Source organism: Pholcus phalangioides, unplaced genomic scaffold (assembly GCF_987345545.1).
Source record: "Pholcus phalangioides strain wild (caught in Gottingen) unplaced genomic scaffold, Ppha-v1.0 ptg000015l_1, whole genome shotgun sequence".
Taxonomy (NCBI): Eukaryota; Metazoa; Arthropoda; class Arachnida; order Araneae; family Pholcidae; genus Pholcus; species Pholcus phalangioides.
The window spans coordinates 113,102,256-113,127,775 of NW_028301608.1; the positions used below are offsets into that span (position 1 = coordinate 113,102,256).

The following is a 25,520-nucleotide window of genomic DNA, read 5'->3' on the forward strand; positions in this document are numbered from 1 at the left end:
TTATAGGGAATTGTTGAGTGGTATACGTGTATATCTTCATGACGCGGAGAAGATGAAGACATCCGCATGTTGATTGATGATTTGGGAATGGTATGGACATTTTCTATTCACCCCCACCTTCTATATCGCAGCTTATTGTGGGTCGCCGGAACAAGACTTCCACAAGCATGCAACCTAATTCGGTAAAGGAATCGATCAATCATGGCATGACAAGATGACACCGGTGTTCGATTTTTATATAGGTTTTATTTCTGACGCAGGTCCAAACCAGTCTAGGCCAAGATGCCGCGTCGAGCGTCTATTACGTACTTCAAGTACAAGATGTTTCATGTTGAAGAAAGAAGACATTTTCCTTGGGCTTACGGTGAGGGAGAAAAATCTCGAGATTTGTTTTATACAGGAAAAAAAAAATTGTTGATATTCTTCTCTGTGCTCATAGAGAATTATTTCGTTGTATTTGTATGAATTTATTCGCCTTTCAGAACCGAACATTCATTTTTTTTTGGAATTTTCAAAATGTTTGCATTTTTGATTCTCAAAGAATGCATAGAAACATAAATATGTCAGCAAATCTCTTTTTTTTTTAAATTTTCTTTTCAAATTTTCAATTTTATTTTTGTGAAGAAATAATTAACTTCGTCCAAATTTTTCCACCCAAAATGATGCAGGGTGTGTATTCATCTTCACATACAATTTTTTCCCCAGAATTTTATTGCTCAATTTAATGTAATAAATCGCCCTTTTCTCGGAGGCACTTTCTTTTGGAAGCTATCTTAAAGAAGCCCTGAAAGTTCAACTTGTGGTGGCCTCTGATGACAGACTTCAAAGTTGCCGCTTTGGTGGTCGAGTGGTTAGAGCGACGGACTCGCATCGCCCGGTTCGAACCCCACCGTCACCACAGTAGTGGTCGGCTGAAGTTGGTTTGTGGTTCCCAACTTCGAGGCACAAATGCGAGCCGATGTCCCCGTTAAAAAAGTCTCGCCGTTGAGATCAACAGGCCTACAATGGTATACTATTAAATAATTACACTTCATGCATAGTTAGAGAAATTGATGGCAGATGGCAACACTACACATAACAAACTTCATGAGCGGTTCACTACGCGCGCACACACACACACGCACATTCTAACATGCACCAATTCGTTAGAAGTTCCGAAGAGGAATATGGACGAGGTGCATGTCTGGTTTAGTAGTAGTAGTAGCCTTTAAAGTTCATACTCGCCACATTTCAGACTCAAAACTTACACAATCCTTTAAGCCAGGGCTTAACTCCCTGAAGTCAAAATTAAAAAATAAAAATTCTGCAGTGAGGAAAAGCAACCCACACATTTGTGGCACCAGGGTCTGAGAAGTAAGTTCTTAAGAACGAGAAATGTTCTTAACAATTTGAAAATCGCACATATGTTAGGAAAAATACTCGTTCAAGTTCACACATTTGGAATTGAGTCAAGAGAAATAAAAATAGTCATTACGCATATAAAATGTATACAGTATTTATACAGCGGCTGTTCCAACACAGTCGTAACTTCCCCCATAATTCCCATTGACAATATCAATTCAATGGGTGCGTTTCCCCTCTTCGGCAACAAATGGCGCACAACCATCATTTTTATGGCTCACGATAACAATCTGGATGGAACTTTCTATTATAGGGCCATTACAATGAGAAACACCAGTTTGAATGGTCTTTATCTCTTTTCGAAAAGTTTGATGGCTGCTGATTTTTTGGCTTTTTTTCCCCCATACCTTTGTTCGTCTTTTCCAACAACAAGCGTGGGAACGTATAATATGTTTTCTTTTCTAATTCCCACCATTTCTTCTCCCAGAAAAAGTGGTATTTTTATTATTATTATTATTTGCTCTTATGACATCAATGGTTCTTGTTATTTTTGGTACATGGGATCGAATATCATTCAGAAAAGGGTTATTACTTTATCCCAGAAAAGAGCATTCTCCGGCATTTATGACATTACCGAGGGATATCCGACCTCTTATTAGGAGATCAATTTCTTATCCCACGTGAAAGATTTATGAATTGAATCCTCGCCCCCATTTATTATAGAATATATTCATACATATACTGATACCGCTGTATACAGTAATGGGAATGAGATAAGTATTTTTCGAGGATATAAATAAAACTACCGAAGCACCAAATATTTCATTTCAACTAATTAGCGTCGTTAAAAAAATATTATTTTGAGATATCCATTAATTAAGTGGATTTTTTCTGTTCAAAATGAAATTAACCACAAGAGGCGAAAAGTTTGCTGATTTATCGAATACCATTATCGTTGAAAAATTTCTAAAGTCAAGTCACTAATGAGGTAGTTCGCTCACACCTTCTATTGGAAACTAGGCGGTTATAATTAAATTTATGATTTCAAAATAGAATCTTTTTTTAAATTTCGCATGATTACTTGTGAAGCGCACAATGCCATTTTTATTATCTCAGAAGAGGAAGCAAAATAATGCAAAAAAAAAAAAAAAATCTTCCACTTTGCCGATTTTTCCTAAATTGGCATTTAGGAATTCGTATCTAATTCAAGTAGAAAGCAATAAAATATTTACGAGTGACACGGAAAATATATTCAGCATGGAATGAATTTTCAACGAATTTTAATGCGTTTGTATATAGAAATCATAAAAATATCACGTTTAATAACAGATTTGAACATTGCTGAGTTGTTTTGATATGATGCATAATACTGGCTTTCAGCTCTGTTAAATATGTAAAGAAAACACAACATTCATCAGCTGTCCTAAAAGATAAAAACGAGATGAACACACTGGTCGGTCCTCTACAAATAAATAACAATATAATTTGATGTGTGTAGCCCCTTCACCCGTAAATGTTGTTATACAAAGCATATAGTTTCACATCTTGGAGCAGGGGTAACTTCCCACGAAGCCTACGTGTCACCAATGATAGAACGCATGAATGGACACACAAAAAATAAGGTCCAAAATGCTAAATGGCTCAGTTGATGCAAAAACTGCGCTTCTATATATACAAAAGCCTATTATTTATTAGCGACCTCTAGGTCTCGTCATCTGCAGACGATACCCAATAGTGAAAAACGGAAGGAAAAACAACAACCTTGTTTTGATAACATTTTATTGTTTTTGATAACATTAACTAAATGGTAAGTATAACCGAAAAAAATCCCGTTTGCAAGTACTGCGATCATACCTCTCGTTTGACAAAACGGGATGTATGGCAAATGGGTATTGGTAAAACTGGACAACTCTGTTTTTCTTTCCCACATAAAGGGTTTTAAACCTTTCATAATCGCAGCAGAAAATAAATAAAAATCTATTCTAATAGCATATTAAAATATAATTCTAATGACTTATCCCTTGAAGGAAAAATCTGGATTTTTCACTGACAGTTTAGTTAATTTAAATGCGTATATACCGTATTACGATTTTTTTTTTTTTGGCTGAAAGTGAATTATTTTATAATGCTAAAGTCAAAATGTTTATAATGAGGTTATATCTCCATTTTTTGACAATTTCAATCCTCCCTCGAGGCTACGATCTTCCTTTGAAAACGTGAAATTGAGATAAAACCATTCAATTTCTTCGAAAACTCGGTGAAAAAAAGGAAATGAAAATATTTTAGAATATAAATGAACTATTTTTCATCTTCGCTTGCAATATTGCACACCCTCTAAAGCGCTGCTAATATTTAAAACCTTCTAGCAAGATGCGATTTTTTTATTGAATCGTTTACATTTCTTCTAATTATGTTCAATCATTTGGAGTTGTTTTCTGTATTTATCAGAAATAATTTTTATAGTATTCCCTTAAAAATGTATTTTTGTATGAAGATAAGAATAGATAACATAAAATACATCCAAAGTAAAACCGGAAAAAATGCATTATTGGAGATTTCAACTAAAATTCAAATTTATTACAGATCATGAATATGTAAAAGGTATTGACTCGAATTAGAAATGAGAAAGAACATGAAAGAAATATAATGGTAAGATCTTGAATATCGATTTGGAAAAATGGAATCACTGCATAAGCTGGCACTGGGCTTTTATCTATTTACTTATAGAAAATTGATTTTCTTTCTGCTTACGCGATTCTCCATACATATATATAGAATATGTTCTCTATCCTGACAATGTTTTTTCTATGTAAATTTCCAAGGAAACAAAACAACGAGGATAATTTGAAACTTTGTAAAAACTCGGAAAATGTCGATAATCCTCAAGAGTTTGCCAAAAAAGGGTTGCGTAATGTGCCATACAATTAATCCTTGTTTCACTAAAAATGTTTAAGGTGTAACTTTTGTAACCGAATAATTTTTCCCTATTGAGGGATTTCAAAGTGATCGAAAAAAAGGAATTTTTTTTGTTTTGTACTCCTAACAATCATGCAGTGGTGTTCAAGAAGTACACTGGCACCCGGGGGGGAGGGGGGGGCATGAGAGGTTTCGAAGGGGCTCCGTATTTTCAGGATGAGAAATTGGAATAACATGTGGATGGCTAGGAAATAGAACAATGGACCTTTGTTTTACTCAGTGTTCCACTAAAGCAGTAGTTTTCAATGCATGCCCGCGTGCCAGATGTGGCCCTTGGAGAATTTCGGAGGAAATAGTTGGAAAAAAAATTAATGATGATTAAACTAAAACAAATAATTCTGTGTAGCCTACATTATGCTCCTACTATTAGCGCTGTGCATCTTGCTACGTTACCAGGACTGTCTCGACAAGTTCAAAGGGGATTCAAACACTTTTTTGGGACATAAATTTCATTATCTATGGAGGGAAGAGTCGGCATATGTAATTCTACAATTTACAGAAAAAATGCTTGGAAACCCCTTAATAAAAACAATAATTTCAGAATTTTTAAAGAAATAATTTCAGAATTTTTAAAGAAATAATTTCAGAATTTTTAAAGAAATAATTTCAGAATTTTTAAAGAAATAATTTCAGAATTTTTAAAGAAATAATTTCAGAATTTTTAAAGAAATAATTTCAGAATTTTTAAAGAAATAATTTCAGAATTTCTAAAGAAATAATTTCAGAATTTTTAAAGAAATAATTTCAGAATTTTTAAAGAAATAATTTCAGAATTTTTAAAGAAATAATTTCAGAATTTTTGAACGAAATAATTTCAGAATTTTTAAAGAAATTTTAATTTCAGATTAAGTGACAGAAAATATTTCAGAATCAATGGTAGAAATTATTTCAGAATAATTGAAAAAATAATTTTGAGAAATATTTTAAAGGAAGAATTAATGAAAGGAATCAAAGAGTTTATCAAAAAAAAAACAAGTAATTCGAAATAAATGACAGAAATGGTTTCACAAATATTTGGAGTGATTTCAGCATTAATAAAAGCAATAATTGATGAAAAATAAGGTGAAAGAAATTATTTCAGAATAAATAAAAATTGTGAATCATTTGTGGTCCCTGTTTTCAATGCGGATCGTGTTTGGCAATCCGTCAAGACGCCACTGCACATACTAATAAGTCTCTGTGAATCTGGACTCTATCTTAAAATTATACGGGGGGGGGGGGGGTATGGCATATCACTAGCGAACAGCTGATCCTACAGGTATACTTCCAGTTAGGAAAAGTTCCAAGTAACGTATTGTACTCAGGTATATGTCACTCATGTTGCAAGGGATTGTGTAGTTATTAAAATAAAAATAAATTATACAATCCGCATATGCCCGAAAACCCTGATGGAAAGCTGTTGCCCTGTCTCTCTTGATGCCAATAAAAAACCATGTTTTTAAGTATAATATTCATTGAAATATTCGAATTTGAAAAACGGAGCAAATTAGGGCGAAACAGCTCTAGTTGTGGAAAAGCCGTTTTTCCCGCATTTAACAGTGTCCCTCCCCCTCCTTAAACTTCTTTTACTTTCCAATTTGAATATCTCAGTGAATAATGCACTCAGAAAAGTGAATTCTTTTTTTTTTTTTTTTACTGGGATTAGGAAAGACAGGGCAATAACTATCTAGGAGGGTTTTTGGGCGCACGGGGACTGTTTAAAAACTATTTTTTTTTCATTTTGATAACTGTACAACCCCTTGAAACACAAGTGACATACCTGAGTATTACAAGCTATCTGGAGTTTTTTTTTCTAATATTGGAAGTATACCTCTAGGATCAACGGTTCGCCAGTAAAGTGTTATACCCCCTGTTTGCTATGCACCCTATATATTGTGACTTGGTGCCGAGGGTTCATAGGAAGTTTATATTTGGCCCATAATGTCTGGAAGATTGAAGACGCCTGCATTAAAGAGTTCTCGTGTAAGTAAGAATTAAAAATACAGCCATAATATTCATACGTTTATTGTATTTCACGCAAACATACAACCATTTGTATGTTTTTTCCAAATGATTCTTTTGATTTCTGAAGTTTTTCCTTCCAATATAACGGAAATCAGTTTAGCACGAGATATTTAGTTTTATTGCTTGTATAAACACTATTTAAATAATGTACTCGATAGTTTATTTATTTGGCATCATTTTGAATAAAATAAAATAATCAATGGTTTTACAAATGATTTTCACAATGATAACAAAAAGAAATCTAAACACTTTGAAATTGAATATCGATCAAATATAAATAATAATCTGCTATTTCTAACATTTGTTGTTCCCGGTATTTCTTTATTCAATGGTCGGAAAAAATTTATTCATACTTCTTTTTCTTTCTTTTTGAGCGCATTCTCGCGTAAATTATGAGATTTCATGCGTTTTTGCAAATGGAATGACTATTCATGTATGAAATTTCTATTCAAATCATATCCCATTTGCATTTAATTTGTCGAAGACGCTTATCTTTGAAAGATTAAGGTCATTCATGTCGCATCTGGGATGGAATTCAATAGAATTTATGGGACATTAATTTCGTTTTTGGAAAATTGCTTTAAATTCATTTTATTTCATTTTTTTTGTTGGTTGATCCCAGTTTTTTTTTATCAAACTAATTTCAGATGACACTAACCGTTGGAATTAATTCAAGTGCCTTTTATTATTGCACGCCACCTAGTGGCAGTTGGCGAGCGTCTCATTTTATCAATCTTCAACTAAATAGGTCATTCGAATGCGGAAAAAGGAATTCAGCACCTACAATGTTTTTACAAATTATTTGATATTCTAAGAATAATAAACTTTAAACAGATTATTTTACTTTATTCAAATTATAAATATTTATACTAATTATAAATATTTATACTAATCATAATTCCAATTTGTATGATGCGTTAATCAGTGTTTTTTGATTGAAACCTACCAGGGCTGGACAAATCTATTGCCGGGGCATGTAAAACATTTTACCGAGCATGTATTTTTTCGTGGGGGAGGGAGAGTACCCGAGGTCGATAAGATAATCGCCTGAAGTACCGAAGGATGTTCAGAGGTGCCGCGAGTTCCATACCTTGTCATAAACTTTCCGATACAGGAGTACAACAGAAACGGCGATATGACCACAGAAAAATATTGCTACCGCAGGGAGTCCTTCATCGAGAGGTTAGCGAACCAACCTATCGGTGAGTATTAAAAAAATAAACTACCGTTTGGAATCGGCAATAAATTGTAGGTCCCGGTCTAATTAGCCGTGTGCAGAAAATGACCGTGGTGCTACAAAACCCGACGCGAGCAGAAATAAATACAAAGAAAAAGTTTTAACACTTTTCCGTTTTTTGGCTTTCATAATGATGCAACTGCACCTGCATCTCCCACCTAACTCCACTGGTTGGAAATTGCCAACCGGTATATATGACCACCATATGGCGATGCATGACCGGAGTTGGTGAGCGGTAAAGTAGTCCGGTAACCGGTGTAGTAACCTACCCAGGAAACCATTTCCCAACCACCAAGAAGAGGACGCTTCAGATATGGCAAAGCCACTCGATATTTTTGTTCTCTATGAAATCTGGTTATCTTGACCAGAAGGCCACGGGCCCCCTTGGGGGGTCCTCTAATTCGTGAGTTTGGATGAGAAATCAATTAATTCAATGTACAATATATGCATTATTATGTGCCAGATAATATTCTTTTAAGGATTCTTTGGCATTACTTTCTAGGAACGGGCGAGTGGGGGATGTCCTTCGTTTACATCTCATTGTCACAAAGGGTCCCCGGAGGACCAAAAGGATATGAACCATTTTAGTCTAGTGAAGGCCTGAGGATCCACGAACCGCTCGACTAGATAAGCCATTAGTCATTAATTCCTTCCCGAAGTGCCATGAAAAAAGCCGAATTTATTATAATTTTTTTGATTGTGATTCGAAATTTTCTAGAGTAAAATTGTGGTTTATTTTTGACTATTTAATGTCTTGAAAACAAATGACACTTTGGTTAAACGATAAATTTCCGTTTTCTATGTATTGTATGAAAGTCCTAAGCTGCGGGGAAAACAGAATCACTCAAAGAGAACTAGAACGAGAAAGAGTCTCCTAATTTTAGCTAAATTAAACGATTTGTACGGATTGTTGAGTTTTGACAAATGGAAAGACTTAACTTCGAATTGCCAAACGTTTATTAGTGCAGCTAGCAACAAACTCGATTTGAATTAGGAAAACTGAAAGGGGAGCTATTACTCGCATGTGCCGAAACATTAGTCGCAGTTCGGCGTAATTGAATGTGCCGTGAGTATAAAGCTTTTCGGTAATGTGGCCGATTTGAATAATCGGAGTTCGAGAGAAACTCATGAATATGCACGCGTGATTCGTACTTTGGTGTGGTATTGTGACAGAAAATACAAAATCTTTTTCGGAGGAGTAAATCTTTGCAGAACCCGAATCCACGTAGGGCACATTCATTCAGAACTTCATCAGTTATTAAACCCTAAGCGCAAAGACGATTCATACTAGTCGTTACTTTGGGTCTTATCTCGCAACGACATGCGGCCTTTCAGCTATTAATTTTAATCTCTCTCCTCTCCACCTTCAATATTCGATCTCCCACTTGTGGTGACCTGGAGCATCATCTTTCATCACACATTCTTTCTTATATTTCTAAGAAGGGAATGGGAACTTCCCATTCTGTGTTCTGGCTCGTAACTAGTTTCCAAACTTTTGTCCATTAGATTTCTATACGACGATAGAAATTTCACTCCAACTTTTTTAACTTGTTAGCAAAAATAATTCCTTCGATATACACTATATTGTCAAAATTGCGTCTTTTATGGAGTTTAGTTTGATCATTTTTTCGCACTATGGTCGTGTTCTGTACATGAGAGCTAATTACACCGAGATCTACAATTTATTGCTGATTTCGAACGGCAGTTTTTTGTTTTATACTCACCGAGAAGTTGGTACGCTAACCCCTCGATGTGGGACTCCCTGCGGTAGCATCTTTTTTTCTGTGGTCATTTCGCCGTTTCTACTTTACCCCAGCGTCAGGAAAGCTTACGACTAGGATGAACAAGGTATGAAACGCGCGACACTTCTAAACATCTATTGGTACTTTAGGCGAGTGTCTTATCAACCTGAGCTGCAACGACCTCGGAGTTTAGACATATTGTCGAATTTCTGGAAAAATACTGAACGAATTGCACTAAAATTTCGGTCATATAACACTCTACTTTGATAACATTTCAAGTGAAAATATAGTCACAGATATATTCAAGGGACCGACAAAAATTAGATCAACCCTATGTCAGAAAAAAGCTGCAAATGATTTGCAACTTAAAAATATATATATGTATGCATGTTGTATAACAATATGTAATTGTGCAATATATATATTGTGCAATACTTCTGTGCATTTTCGGGATAATGTTACGTAATTCACGAAAATATAAATGTTTTCTATAAAAATTTCAATTTTCATCGCATAATTTTTGCTTAATAATCTATACAAAAGCTTCAAAGAAGATTGTAAAAATGGTAGCTTCACGAAGGTGTGTGTGACTGGCGGGAACAATAAAATGATGACAACGATTCAATCACAAACTTTAAATCAAATTAATAATTTTACAAATTGCCATATTCAAAATAATTATTGGTTGAGGATTTTTTCTATTGATTATCGATCGAGTCTCATTTCCACACCAATTCCACATGTTTCAATAAATATTTTTCATTTCCTTGTGATTGCAGGTGATTTTTATCGCGTTGAAATGTTAATAAATTTTTACTTTACTTTTTCACGAGAAAGATTTTGATGACTTCAAAATTCATTCGTGCAGTACTCGGTCGTTTTTAAAATGAAATTCCATTCGGGCGGCGTATTTATAATAAGGTGCTAACCCCCGGGCCCTCTTAGCAGACACGGATTTCAGCTTTTAGCTGTATTAGGCATCGCTAATTTTGCCACCCCTTCGAAAAACTCTTATATTCCGTTTCTTAATTTTCCCCCTGAAAAATCATGTCCTCTCCCCTTGGCTCTCAATTTCCAAAATAAAAGCCATCTCTTTGCTGCTTGTTCTTTAAATATGGTCTTGAGTATTGTTTCATACACACACCCATAACATAAATAAAAGGTCATAAAAGTTTTAAACTGAACCTGTTAGACATCGTGACAATTTGTAACTGTGATCGATTTCACTCAACAACTTTATTGTGTTGATTAAGTTAATTGTGTTGTAGAATTACAATCAAAACCTTGGCGCAACCATGGCCAGGGTCTTAACTAGGATTTTTGTCGCCCGGGCAAACAGTATTTTACCGCCCCCAAAACTTTAAAATGCGATAATTCTATAACGGTGTTGTTTGTTCCCATATGTAAAACTGCCACCCCCTAATTTTTTTCGGTCGGGGCAGTTGCCCCCGCCCTCTTCTAGTTCTGACCATGCCCCCCTCCCCACATCTAGGGCAGAACCCTTAGACTGGGAGATCATTGGCGGGCACGGAGAAAGACTTTTCACGGGCCTTTCTATAGTGTATTTATTGCATGAAATAAAATGATGATAATTGTCCCGGGGTCAGGGCTGCAGCCCTATAGCAAAACACGCATAACTATAACATAAATAGGTTAAGGTCACACATACACTCAGTACACACGTTACTGCATGTAACTTCGTTAGAAATTTTGCAGAGGAATTTTTACGAGGTGCGTGTACGGTTAAGTAGTAGTTGTAGTAGTAATATATTTGTTAGGTTAAATATAACAAATCGGTTATTATGCATACTTACCAATAGCATTGTAAGTTTGATAAATTTATTACTTTTACCGGAGATTATGCATAATAACCAAGTGCCATTGGTCAATTTAATAAATACTTGAAATTTATTGCCTCTATCTGTAATTATGCACAATACCTCAGTGTAATGGGTGAATTTGATAAACATGAAAAAAAAAAATCCAAATGAGTCCAGAATGTGTGGTATATTTCGAGAAAGATGTACTTTCTTAACTTGTTAATACAAGTGGAGAAAAATGTTGATGAATGTTTCCCAAAAATCACACAGTATTTCTACATAAAAAGCCAGTTTTTCAGTATATTTTGCATGTGTGGTATAGTCTGACCCCGATATAATGATAATAGATTTTAGGATCGTATCCCGATATAATGATAGAATATATGAAAGAATTATCATGTATAGATATCATATAGTGCGAATTATCATGTTTACCAACGACGGCGACGCCTGGATACTATGCATAATCGCCGGTAAAAGTAATAAATCTAGGGAAATTTATCAAACTTACCAAAACGCTCGGCGATTATGCATAACAACAGGCTGTTATGCATAATCTGTATTTGGATTGATACCTTGTATTTGTATTATGTATAATAACCGGATTTGTCACATTTACTGTGCGTAAGATATTGATACATATTTTATACCTACCAAATGTGTGAATAGCCATATTTATCTGAATAGTAACAGTATACGGCAATATGGATATACATATCATTATATTAACTCTACATTTGGCGTCGGCTTACGTCAGTTTAATGCAATGATGAGTTTCAATGTGATCAAAGTTGTTCCAGAATAATAATCAGCAGCAGCAGCATCTCGAGTTTGTGAAATCAGAATAATTTCCACTTAGTGTCAAGTAACTGTGATGGCAAGTCATTAAATGCATTATCTTAAGCGAAAGATCATTATCATGAGAGAATGTTCCATATCCGTCCGGAACGTTCTTAAATGGACTCGCATCATTTATTCCTCAGAGCAAGTCAGAGAATCTTATCGTGTCTTCATATTGCTGTCTGTGTGGAAACAACATCAGCTTCTTCACATTAAGAGTTTTCCACATTTACTCCTTGGAAGAAAATTATTTGTCTGTCTTAGTGTAGGAATCTTGAAAGCGATCATTAAACTTATGAGAAATGTGTCTGGCAGCAAATTGATCGGGACCCGAACACAGGGCTGGACTTGGTTATTTAGCGGCCCGGTGCGAGAACAGCTTTCTCTCTAATCTTTAAGTGCATGACGCTTTTCCATGTTTTACGAAATCTACGAGACATACGATAGGGATTACATCTCGAAAGTAACATTGGAACATTTTTGCTCCATGCATTCACCGAGAATCTATTTATGGGCCCCTCTAAGAGCTCAGGATTCTGGTCCGTCTAAGAACCTTTCTGAGAAGGTACCAAAGTGCGGGGTCGCATAGGCCCACTGGTTCAGGTGTATATCGAACCTAATGTAATATGCATAACAAGATAATGTCTATTACATACATGGAAAATGCATTGAATTAGGGTGACTGACACTTCATGTCTAAGACGTGACCAGAGAATCTCTTTTCCCAATGGCTCATGTTTCCATTAAGACCATGGTTTACTAAATGGGAAAGGCTGACAGGGATCTGGGCGGGGCTTAGGAATTGGTCTCATATTTTTACAATATTTAAAATTATAAATTTTCTTGAAAATTAATATAAGGAGGAAGATAAAAATTCAAGTCTGAGGTCCGGTCAAAAATCAAGGCCCCCATCCAAGGCTTATGGGGGTGGAGCCACGGATTGATTATCATAGGCTTATGACAGGCGTGTCTGTTGATGAGTCAACAATTTTTCATCAATAGATCAACAGAACTCCGAATTCTGGCCCTTTAAATCAGTTATAGCTGAATGTAAGACGCAAAATCATTTTAATAAAATTCAGTTGCACGGCCCCCAACATTTTGCGGCCAGTTGCGATGGCACCCTTAGTTATACCTGCTGAAATCCGACCCTCTTCGGGTAGAACCAAAACGTATTTTACAAGAGAGAAAATCTGATGGAACTCTTAAAAAAATATGGACATATTTATCAAACAGAAAATGCCGCCGAAAGAAAACCAAGTCCTATACAGCGAAGTTCATAAATTTTTGAAATGTTACGTGTACAGAACGACCGCCACAAAAGAAATATATACAGTATATATATAGCCAATATATTTTCTTACTTCTGGTCTAACAGACATAAACTGAACCGAACATGTCACCGAATCGAAAAACTTCGGAAAATTTAATGTTCAATATCTTTTCTGTTCCCCATTTTATTCTTCATGTTTCACAAAAAAAAATGTCTCTATACTATTCGGTTTAATAAAATATTGATGATTTTCTTCTCCGAATGTTTTCGTGTTTCCAACAACGACGCGAAGTGTCGATACGTATATTTTCTTTTCGATACTAACTCGAATGTCAGAACGTGTTACCATGAATATTAGAAAAGGTTATTTTGATCAAAAGAACTTATATGTGGCAATCGTTCTATAAGATATTCGCGACATTACCTGGATTTTATATGCCCCGTTAAACATAATGGGTGATCGGCATCTTAAGGAGATATTCAGTTCCATGAGTGTTGAAAAAGTACAGCGCTTGTTTAAATACTGTTTCCTTTGATACCTGTCGATACGTGATTGATACGCGTCGATCGTCAGGCGTGCAAATGAGAGCTAGCTTCTTATTAAAAAGAAATCTAGTCACATTCGGTAGCCACATAATAAAAAAAAATAGGGGTCATTCAAGTATTACGTAAGCATCGAGGTGGGGGAGGGGTTTCGGATTTGCTGACATTTGATAACAATGGGGGGAGGTGGGTTTGAAGGTTGCTTACGTCATCAACCACCCTTTTTTGAAGATATGAAATATTCTAAGCTGCTGACGAAATTTTGCTGACAGGGGGGAGGGGGTCAGTTTTTGCTGACTTTTGCTGACAAGGGGGGGGGGATCAAAAATGGCTGAAAATCTGCTTACGTAATACTTGAATGGCCCCATACGAAATGTGATGACTTCTTGATTGCGATTTTCCGAATACAGCAAGAACCATTTCGAATAACTTCTACGTGGATGATTTACTATCCGCGTAGAAGTCATTCGAACAAGTAATTGCACAACATTACAAGTAATAACACAACATTCACAAGTGTCTTCGTTACTTCGAATGAGAGATTTTGAGCTTCGTAAGTGAAGATCGAATTCAGAATCACTGTTAAGGGAACTGCACGCGGATTGTGATGACCACGAGATTGTAATTGACAGCAATGAACAGTCCTAGGTCCTAGGATTGAACTGGAACTCTGTGAATGATGCATTTTTCTTCTCACCATGTTCGATCATTGATGATCCCTTGCCGAAACGCAAAGTCCCCTCACGATCTGCTCAGATATTCGATACAATGGGATTACTATCACCTTGTATCCTGTAAAACAACTGTGGATTCCAAAGCTTGAATTCCGTGGGGTATGCTTGCTAGCTCAGCTGTTTAGATCAGCGCTGAAATTTATCAAGCTGCCACATATTCAAGTTTTTGCATGGACTGATTCCAGTCTTGGTTGCGTCACATCCACGAAGATGGAAAATCTTTGTCACCAACCGGACCTCAGAGATTCTCGTTACGCTACCATTAAGTATGTGGAATCATGTCACATCGGGAATATATTCCTGAGCTGTTGCAAGGATGGGAACTCCGGTTGCATGAACTACAATTTCTCAGAGACCCATCTACGACCTGGCCTAAGCCAAATGACAACTTGCTGAAATCGTCACTTCTATCGAAGAAAGAATGGATACAATATTCTCGTACACCACTTCGACTAATATCGCCTTGAGTAATTTATTTCAAGAAATATTCATTTCTGTCTAAAATCATTCGTACCGTTGCATACTGGTTCAGGTTTATTTCAAACGCTTCGGAACAAAACCCACTGGCAGCAACACAGCGAAACCCACTGTAAAGCCATTGCAATTATCTGATATAGAGCGTGAAAAGAAAGGGATCATTCGGTGAGACTGTTCCTTCAACGATGAGATCGATCCCATTCGTAATGGAAGCCATTGAACTGTAAAAGCATTATTGGGTCATTGCATCCATTTATCGATAAAAGATGGTGTTTTACGGGCAGGAGGAAGGATTCAACGGCCAAAATTAACAAATAGCGTCAAACATCCGATAATTCTGTCAAAAGATCATTAAATTAGTTTGCTTATTATTGGTGAATATCACAATGAGAATCTGTGCATGCTGGACCAACGCTTTCATCAAACGTCTGGAAACAATCGTATCGGCTTATTGGTGCTAGGAGGATTATTCATAGCCTTATTCACCAGTGATTGTGTGTTTCCGTTTCCGTTGCAAATCAATTTCTCAGCTGATGGCTGATTTGCCAGATCCTCAAGTCACCATGAGCAAAACATCCACTAATTGTGGAGTAGATTATGCGAGCCCTATCTATATAAAGTTTCATAAGGGTCGTGGATACGAATTTGCGAAGGCATAGATTGCTCTTTTCATATGCTTTACAATTAATTTGATTGTGATGAGAAGGACCTCTGATGAGAAATCACTCACTCACTCATATTTCGAGATGTACACTATACATCTATAAATTGTGAGTGATCTCTCAGATTCGTTCATTGCAGCCTTGAAGAGATTCAATCATTTACTTGGGCCCACATTGAATACAGTATATACTGTGATAATGCAACGAAGTTCGTTGGTGCACGGCGCAAACTCGATCAGCTAACGTTGTTCACTAATGAGATAGACAACAATCAAGATGTCCCATATTTCCTGAACCAATGTCCCACGAACCAGTTGTCAGGGGTGCACATACGAGAAACCTTCTTATTTAAAAAAAATCTAGTAATATTCGGCAGCCACATAATTAAAAGTACACAATTTATACTTTTATTAGTTGTCAATTTTTCAATTCTGTTTCAGATGACAAATATCACAAGCGAATTAAGAGTTTTATCACTTCACGAAATTTCGTCAAAACACCAGTGGAACCATTTCATTCTATTTCTCTGTGTTTTTTTTCCTCTATCCTCACCATCGCAAAATTTATTGTAACCCTATGAACCGAAGTTGTCTCTTCCCTAAAAAGTCTCGTCACAAAGAGCAACAGGCCTACAACAGTAAAATATCCAATCATTAAACTTCGCTCATAGTTCGAAAAATAGTAAGCAGAGGGCAGCAGTGTAACAAGCATTACACAGAAACAAGTTTCGCATTATGTTCACAACACGGACACGCATATTTCAAACATATACCAACTGGTTAGAAGTTCCACAGAGGAATATGGACGAGGTGCATGCAGTGTCTAAAGGTAACTAAGCAGGTGCGGCGGGTGCAAGGGCCCACTTGGAAGGGGCCTAAATGCAAATTCTTGCACAGGACACAGAAACGGCTAGTTACGGCACTGGGTGCATGTGTGGTTTAGTAACTGTTTTTCTTCCCCTCCCGTATTTTCTATACTTTGCTTAAAGGGCCTGTCCTACGGCGATTGGTGATTTCTTCCAAAAATATAATGAATCTTTCTACTCTACACATGCATATACAGAGCAAAAGAAAACACGTAGGGTGAGGGTGAAAGAGAAATCTACTTTATACTGTCTGATCTATTTTACTTATATGTTATTTTTATGCTTTGTTTTCTATTCATTTATTTGTCTTCCTTTTCTCGTATTCTTTTTCTTCCCCACCCCTTCTTCTTTTTTGCATTTAGGTTAGCACAAGGTTTTCAGGTTTATCTCCGATGCGTCAAATAGAGATCCTTCAAACTTGTTGCCAAAAACCTGAGCGTGAAGAGGTTAAAGATGCACGCATGATCTGTCAGCCTCAATCAACGTGATATCAATTCAACTCCTCTCTTCGGAAATAAAATTATATGACATGAATGTCGCTCTCCACTTGTTAATACAAGATATAAAGAAGACTGGATGTTGTGAAGATATTTTGTAATAAAATATAAAGTTATATCTTGTAATAAAATTATAGTATGAACTAGCGAAAATTCCGGTTGCTTTCTCAGGTTTTCTCTATGTACTGGAAGAATTAAAAAGTGCCAAACCACTGTAAAGGGACAAAACATGTTTGAAACGCATTGTAACCAAAGTAAATATTCCAAAAAAGGTCATTTTTAAGGTCCACGAGCCATCGTTCCCGAAAGTTTCTCGCTCATTTTGAACATTTGCGCAGTTCTGACAAATTTGCAAAGTGGCCTATGATTATTTCATCCTTCGAATTTTTTCGTCCACCATGTTTTTTTGAGAAGACGGCCGTTGGGAAACGAGGGATGGCATTTTAAATGAAATTAGGCAATGTAGTGTCTTTTCGCAGCACTTAAAAAAATTATTTTCCTCTTTGTGGCAACACCACAAAAATCTAATGTCAAAGCCGTCTGGCCAGAGAGCTATTATTTTTTATATTAGGAGGTCGCATCTTTGTACATGTCCCTGCTTTCGTCCAAATCCCGTATTATTTTACCTTCGTTTATATTTGTAAATAAATAATTGTTTTATTGTTTAATCTACTTTCTCGAGTCATATAGTTATGTCTCAAAGCCAGCTCCCATAACTATATATATTGGTGACCCCTGTTCTCCCGTCAGGAACGTCTACTTTTCCGAAATATGCATGGAGTTCCCCCGATGACGACCCACTGCATAAGTTCCTCTCTCTCTATTTCACTCGTGCATAAATTCAATCTTTTTTTCCCCTTCAAATAATTATATTTTGTGTGTGTGTATATATGTATATATGCAAAATTTGGCTTTTATCGGTCTAAAAATTTTAAATTTGTACAAAGCAGGGACACGCACGCGCACACACACAGATAGAAACTCAATTTTATGTATATAGATTACTTGGAGGTTGCGCTGAATATTTGTGATTTTTTAATATCACCGTAAGATACGGTGAAAGCCTCCATTAATTCAAAATATAGATTCCCACAAAAAAACAAATGAGGGATCGAACGAATTTTTTTTTATCCATGTGCTGTCTCTTACGCTCACTAACTACCCCGACGTTCGAAAAAGCTTTACTATTTACACTATTATTACAATCGTTTCATGTTGGAAATATCACCACAATATGATCATGGATATATCAAATTTATGGCATGACATGTCTGTTAAAAATACGTATAAAATTGACAAAAATAACGGCAGTCATTAAAGCAGTTGATGATACTAATTGCATGAGCCTCATTAAATAAATAAGTCAAAAATTCATTTAAGTAATTTCTCAAGTATGAAATAAAAATTCCATAAGTTAGTGTACTTTCAGTCTGGACGAACCCGGATGTTTGCAAAATTGTCTACTTCACTTTCCTTGCGCCTAAAAAGAAGAAAAATAAGTAAAACCCTGTCTAAGTTTTTATCCCCGGAATAAGTATTTTTTAGCGTTTTTTAACAAAAAAAAGGACACAAATGGTTTTTCCCTTTCTTCTTATTTGCATTTAATACTCTCAGGAAATGAGGAATGTGTGAGACGAGTATGAAAATGAAGAATTAGGCTCAAGTTATTATGAGACAATATTTTTCTTTAGGGAAAAAATGCCTGAAAAAAATAAAAGAAATGTAATAAATTAATTCGCATGACATTTTTTTTCTCCTTGAAGTAAATTTTCAGTGTATATATATGTGTGTGTGTGTGTGTACAGGCATATCAAATAGATATAATTTACTAACCTAAAGCATTTTAATATAGACGTGCCATATTGCAAAATGACGCAAATTATGTCAAGGTCCAAGTTTAATTATCAGCTTTTCGGTTTAAAGCTTTATAAAGAATAGTACTATGTCGAAACTTTTAATTTATGTTATTTGAAATAGAATGATATTGAAAACCATATAAGGATATTCTTTTTAAATCTTATTTCATGTGCCGACATCATAAGTACAGAGTGGTCTTTAATGTCTTACGAGAGGAGTGGAGGATTTTGATAATTTTTTCGATAACGTTAGTTATAAGTCATAGACTCCTAAACGAACGAAACAGCCGTCCTGGCCACGTAATTACATTGCTAACAATCTCTCGTGTACCGGAGGAATAAGCCCGAACTGATTGTGGTTGCCACGAGTACCGAGGATAGCAAGACGTCATGACGGGTGAAGTTTTTGGCTAAACTGAGTTCGGCCAAACAACCCAATAAACTTATTATGTGTAAAGGTGCCATTTCCACTTCTTAATCTAAGGTTTTTGGTTATATTTTGGAGAGATGATAATTTTAGGAAGAAAATTCATACGAAGGTTTTTAACAACTGGCTGTTGCGAAGATATATTTTGGAAAGAGAGAAAATTCAACTGCCCCTGCGGGGATTCGAACCCACGTCCTTTCACTTTCCGGGTGAACGCCCTAGACCACTAGACTACAGAGGCTCTGAATCTCTCAATCTTTCCTTGGAGCTCGTGTACACTGAAAGGGACCGTACATGGACGGCCGGACCAGACTCAGGCCAAGCTCACAACTGCTGACGCTGCCACCAGATGGCGACTTATGCAAGGATGACATCACTCTCCGCTACCATACGAAGGTTTTTAACAACTAGGTCTAGGCGTTCACCCGGAAAGTGAAAGGACGTGGGTTCGATTCCCCGCAGGGGCAGTTGAATTTTCTCTCTTTCCAAAATATATCTTCGCAACAGCCAGTTGTTAAAAACCTTCGTATGGTAGCGGAGAGTGATGTCATCCTTGCAAGAAAATTCATATCTGGCCCCACCCGAACTCGAACCCCGGCTTCTCGTTTTTTAGTTAACGCTATAGTGGTGCTACTTGAAAGCACACGTACGAATTGGAAAATGTGTAGAAATCACATATTTTTCTGTCTAGAAGATATTCACCTAAAGTAGGGTTACCAGGTTTAGAGGTGTCGCGAGTTCAATACACTATTCGTCCTTGTCAGAAACTTTCCTGACACAGGGGAACAACAGAAACGACGACATGACCACAGAAAAAGATTGATATCGCATTGAGTCCCACACCGAGCGAGGTTAACGCACCAACCTCTCGATGAGTATAAAAATGGCTGCCGTTCAGAATCGGTAATAAATTGTAGGTCCCGGGGTCTAATTAGCCCTCGTGTGCAGAAAATGACCGATGCGTGGAAAATGATCCGATAAACATAATTTTCTTTTAATAATACGGTAATAAATTCTTTACTAATATCTAATATACTCCATACGTCAAAAAAAAAAAAAAAATCGGAATTTCTTGATGCAAATGAAATACTGTATCCTATTATCTTTTTTTTCTTAATTATTTTCTTAAGTATTATGTAATATGTATTTTTCGGCGAAAATACACTGCAATCTCGGTATAAAGGTACTTCAAGATTATTATGCTGTTTTTTGCCGACCGTTCTCCAATTTTTCAATTCAAAAATACCTCAGCGAATATTGCACTTGGAAACGGGGGTTTATTTTTTAAACTCTCTAGAGAGACAGGGCAAATACTTTCCAATTCTCTATGATGAGCAGTTGATGAGATAAAGGCCGTATTACGACTTATACGGGAAACCCTGTATATGGGACGTCTGAATATCGTAAATGGGAGCATTGATGAAAATGAGTAAGATTTCCTGACTTGATATTGGCTCATGTTCTAGAAATTGCAGTCCCCATTCAATTTGCGATACCTAACCAGAGACGATTCCACGCCTTAATGAACCTACAGAAGATTCAGATTGCGATAAACTGAGAGCAAACGAAAACTCCTTACTACTACCACTACTACTTCACCGCACATGTACCTCCTAAACATTCCTCTGAGGGAAATTCCAACGAATTCGTTCATACTGAAACAAGTGTTCTGAGTACATGTGTGGTTCAAACCTATTTTTGTTGTCAGCGTTTATTCTTGTTTTGTGTCGCACTCGTGCCTTCCATATTTTAAATTAAACATGACGAATGCCGGAATTTCCATGTTATGTGAGCTGCGTGGGGGTATCCTTTGTGGAAAGACTTTTTTCAAACAGAGACTGACCAAAAATCGACAAGAACCAAACTTCAACCGACAGCTACTATGCCACCAACGGTATTCAAACCTGGATCTTCGCGATGCGAATAACTCCTGACTGAAAGTGGGATACGAGAGAGAGAGAGAGAGAGAATTCAAGAAATAACGTATCCCTACATGAATTGTTCATCATGTTAGTGATTTAGAATAGAATTCCCTTTCATGTAGTTCATGTTCTATAACAAGAGTGCTCAATTCTTAGAAAAATGCGGGCCACTTTGTTGGAAACTGCCCCTCGTTTGGAAACGAGTCGTAGGCCAATCAAGTCATCTGTGAATGCGCCGCAGATCATTCAAGTAATCTGGAAATGCGTCGCGGTTTGTTTAAGTGCCCTGTGCCGGGTCATTGAAGTGATCTGGAATGAGCCACGAGCCACTCGAGTCGTGTTGAAATGAGCTATGGGCCACTTGAGCAATCTGGAAATCTGCCGTGGGTTAATTGAGTGATGTGGAACTGTACCGCGTGTCACTTTAGTGTTCTGGAACTGAACCACGTGTTCACTTAAGTGCTCTGGAAATGTACCGTGAGCCACTTGAGTGATGTGGAACGGCATCGCAGTCCAAACCAACTGATCTGCAAATGCAACGCGGGCCATTTAAGTGAACTGTGAATTCGCCATGCGCCGCTTAAGTGCCCGGAGCTGTGCCGCTGTTCACTCATGTTTCCTGTAAATATGCCACGGCCCCTTTAATTGATCTATAAATGTGCCGCCTAATTCATTTTTAAAAAATTTGGTTTGAGGTCTCTTGCTACATTAGATGACTCCGAGAGCCACATTTTTCCCGCGAGCCATGGGGTCAGCATATATGCTCTATAATGTTGAAATATAAAAATTGACACGTTGTATTGATGCAGCAAAATATTGCTTCTCGCTTTAAAAATATTTTTTCAGACAAATAGCTGAGCTGACACTTTATATTCAGTTTGTTTTATGTTGTCATAGAAAATCAATACCTCGTTTTTTCATCGATTTGACAGAACACTTTTAGGGAAGACTCCTCTTCTTTCTAACAGAAAATCTTTCATGTATAAAATGCCGAGTAAGGACTTTTGTTTCACGTAGACATGACATGTCCATGGTTAGTTTCATGAAGATATTTCGATGTAGTTTCCTTACACGCTATTTTTTTTCTAAATGAACGAGTTGATAAAGAAATAACAAGAAAGTAAAGCATGAAGATATATGCATTCACATGTACTCGTAGAAAATATGCTGGACTAGCCGTTACGAGCGGCTTCGCTTTCGTGGATTTCATGATCTGAAAATCCCCCCTCCCCCAACATAATTCCGATAGGTGTTGAATTTTGAAAATTTTTTTTAGTGTGTCTCTATATTATGAAATAAAATTGCTGACCAAATTTCATAGCTTCAACGTTTCTCCACAAATAACATTAGAACTCCATTACGATTCCACCAAGGGAGGGTTGGATTTTGAAAAATTCCTTCTTAGTGCGTCTTTAAATTACGAAATAAAACTACTGACCAAATTTCATATTTATAGCTTCAGCGGTTTCAGCTCGGCATGATCTGTATATATAACGTTTGAACCCCTCCTTATGGAGTCGAATTTGAAGAAAAAAAAATAACCTCCCTCTTATTGAGTCTTTCCATCATGAAGCTAAAGTACTGTCAGAATTTCATGTTTATAGTTTCAGTGGTTTTGCGGATGATGAATCAGTCAGTGAGTCAGTACGGACATGTTATTTTATATGCATGGATAATCATAAATTATCTGTCTCCGGTGACCAAAATGTTTCAAGAAAAATGTTGTAATATAAAGCCTAAAAGGGAAATATTTTAAGATATATGTTACAGATTTATGGAGCTAAAATAGCTCTAGTCTATGGTTACAGGTCCATAAATTTTGAAAAGTTGTGGAATGAAATAGACAAAACATTGTGTGAATGATCGAGCACTTACTTCGGGTAGGAAAACCCTGGATGACGTCCTTCATCCTCAAACAAAATAAAATGAATTGAGAAATTCTTTGTTCAAAAAAATACGTTATGATCTTTAATGTTCCCTTGTTCAGCACATGATAGCATGTTCAAATCCCATTAAAAGAAGCCGCTTTTAACCGAAAATGTTGGTGCTGTATGATTAAAAATTGCGGGATGCTTAAGAAGATTAAAAATAATGCGTTGCCATTAGAATTTCAAATTTTTTAAAAGCTCCTAAACCAACCATAACCAAATAAGGGTACATTTTATTCTGCCAGTATTGATCTCGAACCCATCTACATCTCCAACAAATCGGAAAGTACACTAAAATCACTGAAAGTACATCATACAGTAGAAATGACTTGTATATAAAAAGGGATTCCATATGAATGGAACAAATGCAACGGAAATTGAAATGAATAGAGAAGGATGCAATAGAAATAAAAATGAATGAAAATGTAAAAATTCATGTAATAAAAAAGAAAAATGAATGAGAAAAAAGAAAAATGAGAAAAAAAGAAAAATGAGAAAAAAACAAAATGCACATGAAACAAAAAAAAGGAATGAATGAATGAAAGAGAAAAGGAAAATGAATGAAAGAGAAAAGGAAAATGAATGAAAGAGAAAAGGAAAATGAATGAAAGAGAAAAGGAAAATGAATGAAAGAGAAAAGGAAAATGAATGCTGAATGCTATATGAATAGAAAACAATATGGAGAGGTAGACGACTTTTTCTAAGTCCAATATATCAAGGAAACATATTTTCTGGATATTATGCTGAGGTGAACTCGAAAAGAAGAGATAGTATGCTTGCTCGGTATGTACCAGGGCCTAGGTTCGAGTCCCGACAGAGCCAAGAGGACTTTTTGTTTTCTGAGTTCACCTTAGCATAATATCCAAAAAAAATATGTGTTTCTTTCAAAAATGAGTATAGTTTGAATGGAAATGAGAAAAAAGAGAGGTGGTGAATAAAAGCAATGCAGTGTGAATGAATACAAATACGAGGTAGCAAAATCAATGCAGTTTAAAAGAACGTGGTTCGAATGGAAATGAAACAGTTTGAATAAAAATTGCCGTGGCAATATAAGAAAAAAAATTTTTACTTTGAATGGAAATGCATTAAAATACATCCCGTGCCAATGGCACGGATTGCATAAAAAGCCTGAAATTTAGGTTTTCAACAAATCCGAGTCGAGTTGCAGGCTGCATCGCTTTTAGGACCAGTGTGGACAGGGGCGTAGATAGAAATTTCGTTCGGGGGGGGGGGCCGCTTTCATTTCGGGAGGAACAAAGTGATAGAACAACAGATTTGGACATTTTTTTCCCTTTCTCCGGCCCTTTTCTCTCACATTTTACCCCCCCCCCCCCGCTACGCCCTTGAGTGTAGAAATGAGCCTTAGTGGAGGGTACGCGACAGGAACGAGTTGGAGACGATAGGATACCAAATTCAGCCAAGTGTCACCTAAGGAAATCGAACTTGGGACCTCGCAATGCGAGTTTATCCACACGACCGCACATCAGCTCCACATTTTGACTGGATTCCAAAAAAATGAAAATTAACAATGTTATCACGTGTCTGGAAAATGTCTCTCAACGCCTCTACGACCAATAATAATGCCACCGAAAGAAAAAAAAGACGGAATTTTACGGACATCGCTGCCATAAGAGTTGGCAGATCTGTAAAAGAAATGACTGCAAACAATATAAATGACGATTTGAAATGAATACCCGGAACAATTGTTCAGATGAATAAAAGTTATATATAACTTTTATTCAAGTAACGAATAAAATTTGTAAAACATTTTTTTTTTTATTATTATGGTAATGACCACGTCCCTGTAAAATGGAACTTTTATTCAAATGTAGAAAATCGTTATTTTCCAAAAACTATCTTTTATCTACAAAATCAAGCATTATATTCAGGAAGGAAGAGAACTCTCTTCCTCCCTTGTAACATTCTCGATCCGTAGTCAAATGAAAGTGCCGACATCAATGCCAATAGCAGCGTGTGTGCGTATGTTCTCTATGGATGTTCACGTGCTACTCAAACAAAGAAACTCTTTTCCGGAGCGTATCTGCGAGACAAGAAAAAAATAATAATAAAATAAAAGGCCATTGTTTTTATCAACTGTCTCCAAGACAAAAGTGTCTCCGCCATCTTTCCCTTATTCCAGGCTGAAAATAAACTGCAACCATTATATTTCCTGGCAGCAACCGGATAGATTCTGTCATTGCTTATTTTACTTTGAGCCACCCATTTATACTAAAGGGATAAGAAGACGAATAACAATAGTTTTATTCCACTGAAGTGTCATCGTTTTTTTGGCGGAAATGGTTATTTTTTTAAGAATTCATTTGAACATGCAATTACTATTCCATGACATGATATATGTTTGGTTTTTGATGTCGC

At 36.4% G+C, this 25,520-nt stretch overlaps 1 protein-coding gene and 1 non-coding gene across 2 annotated transcripts in view; both read right to left on the reverse strand.

Annotated features, from left to right (window-relative positions):
- Positions 1–25,520, reverse strand: part of LOC149077624 (somatostatin receptor type 2-like) — a 70,550-nt gene that overhangs the window by 6,180 nt on the left and 38,850 nt on the right. The gene's annotated exons all lie outside the window — the stretch shown is intronic.
- TRNAS-GGA (transfer RNA serine (anticodon GGA)) lies at positions 19,462–19,535 on the reverse strand. Its single transcript has one exon. It is a non-coding gene; the product is annotated as a tRNA-Ser (tRNA).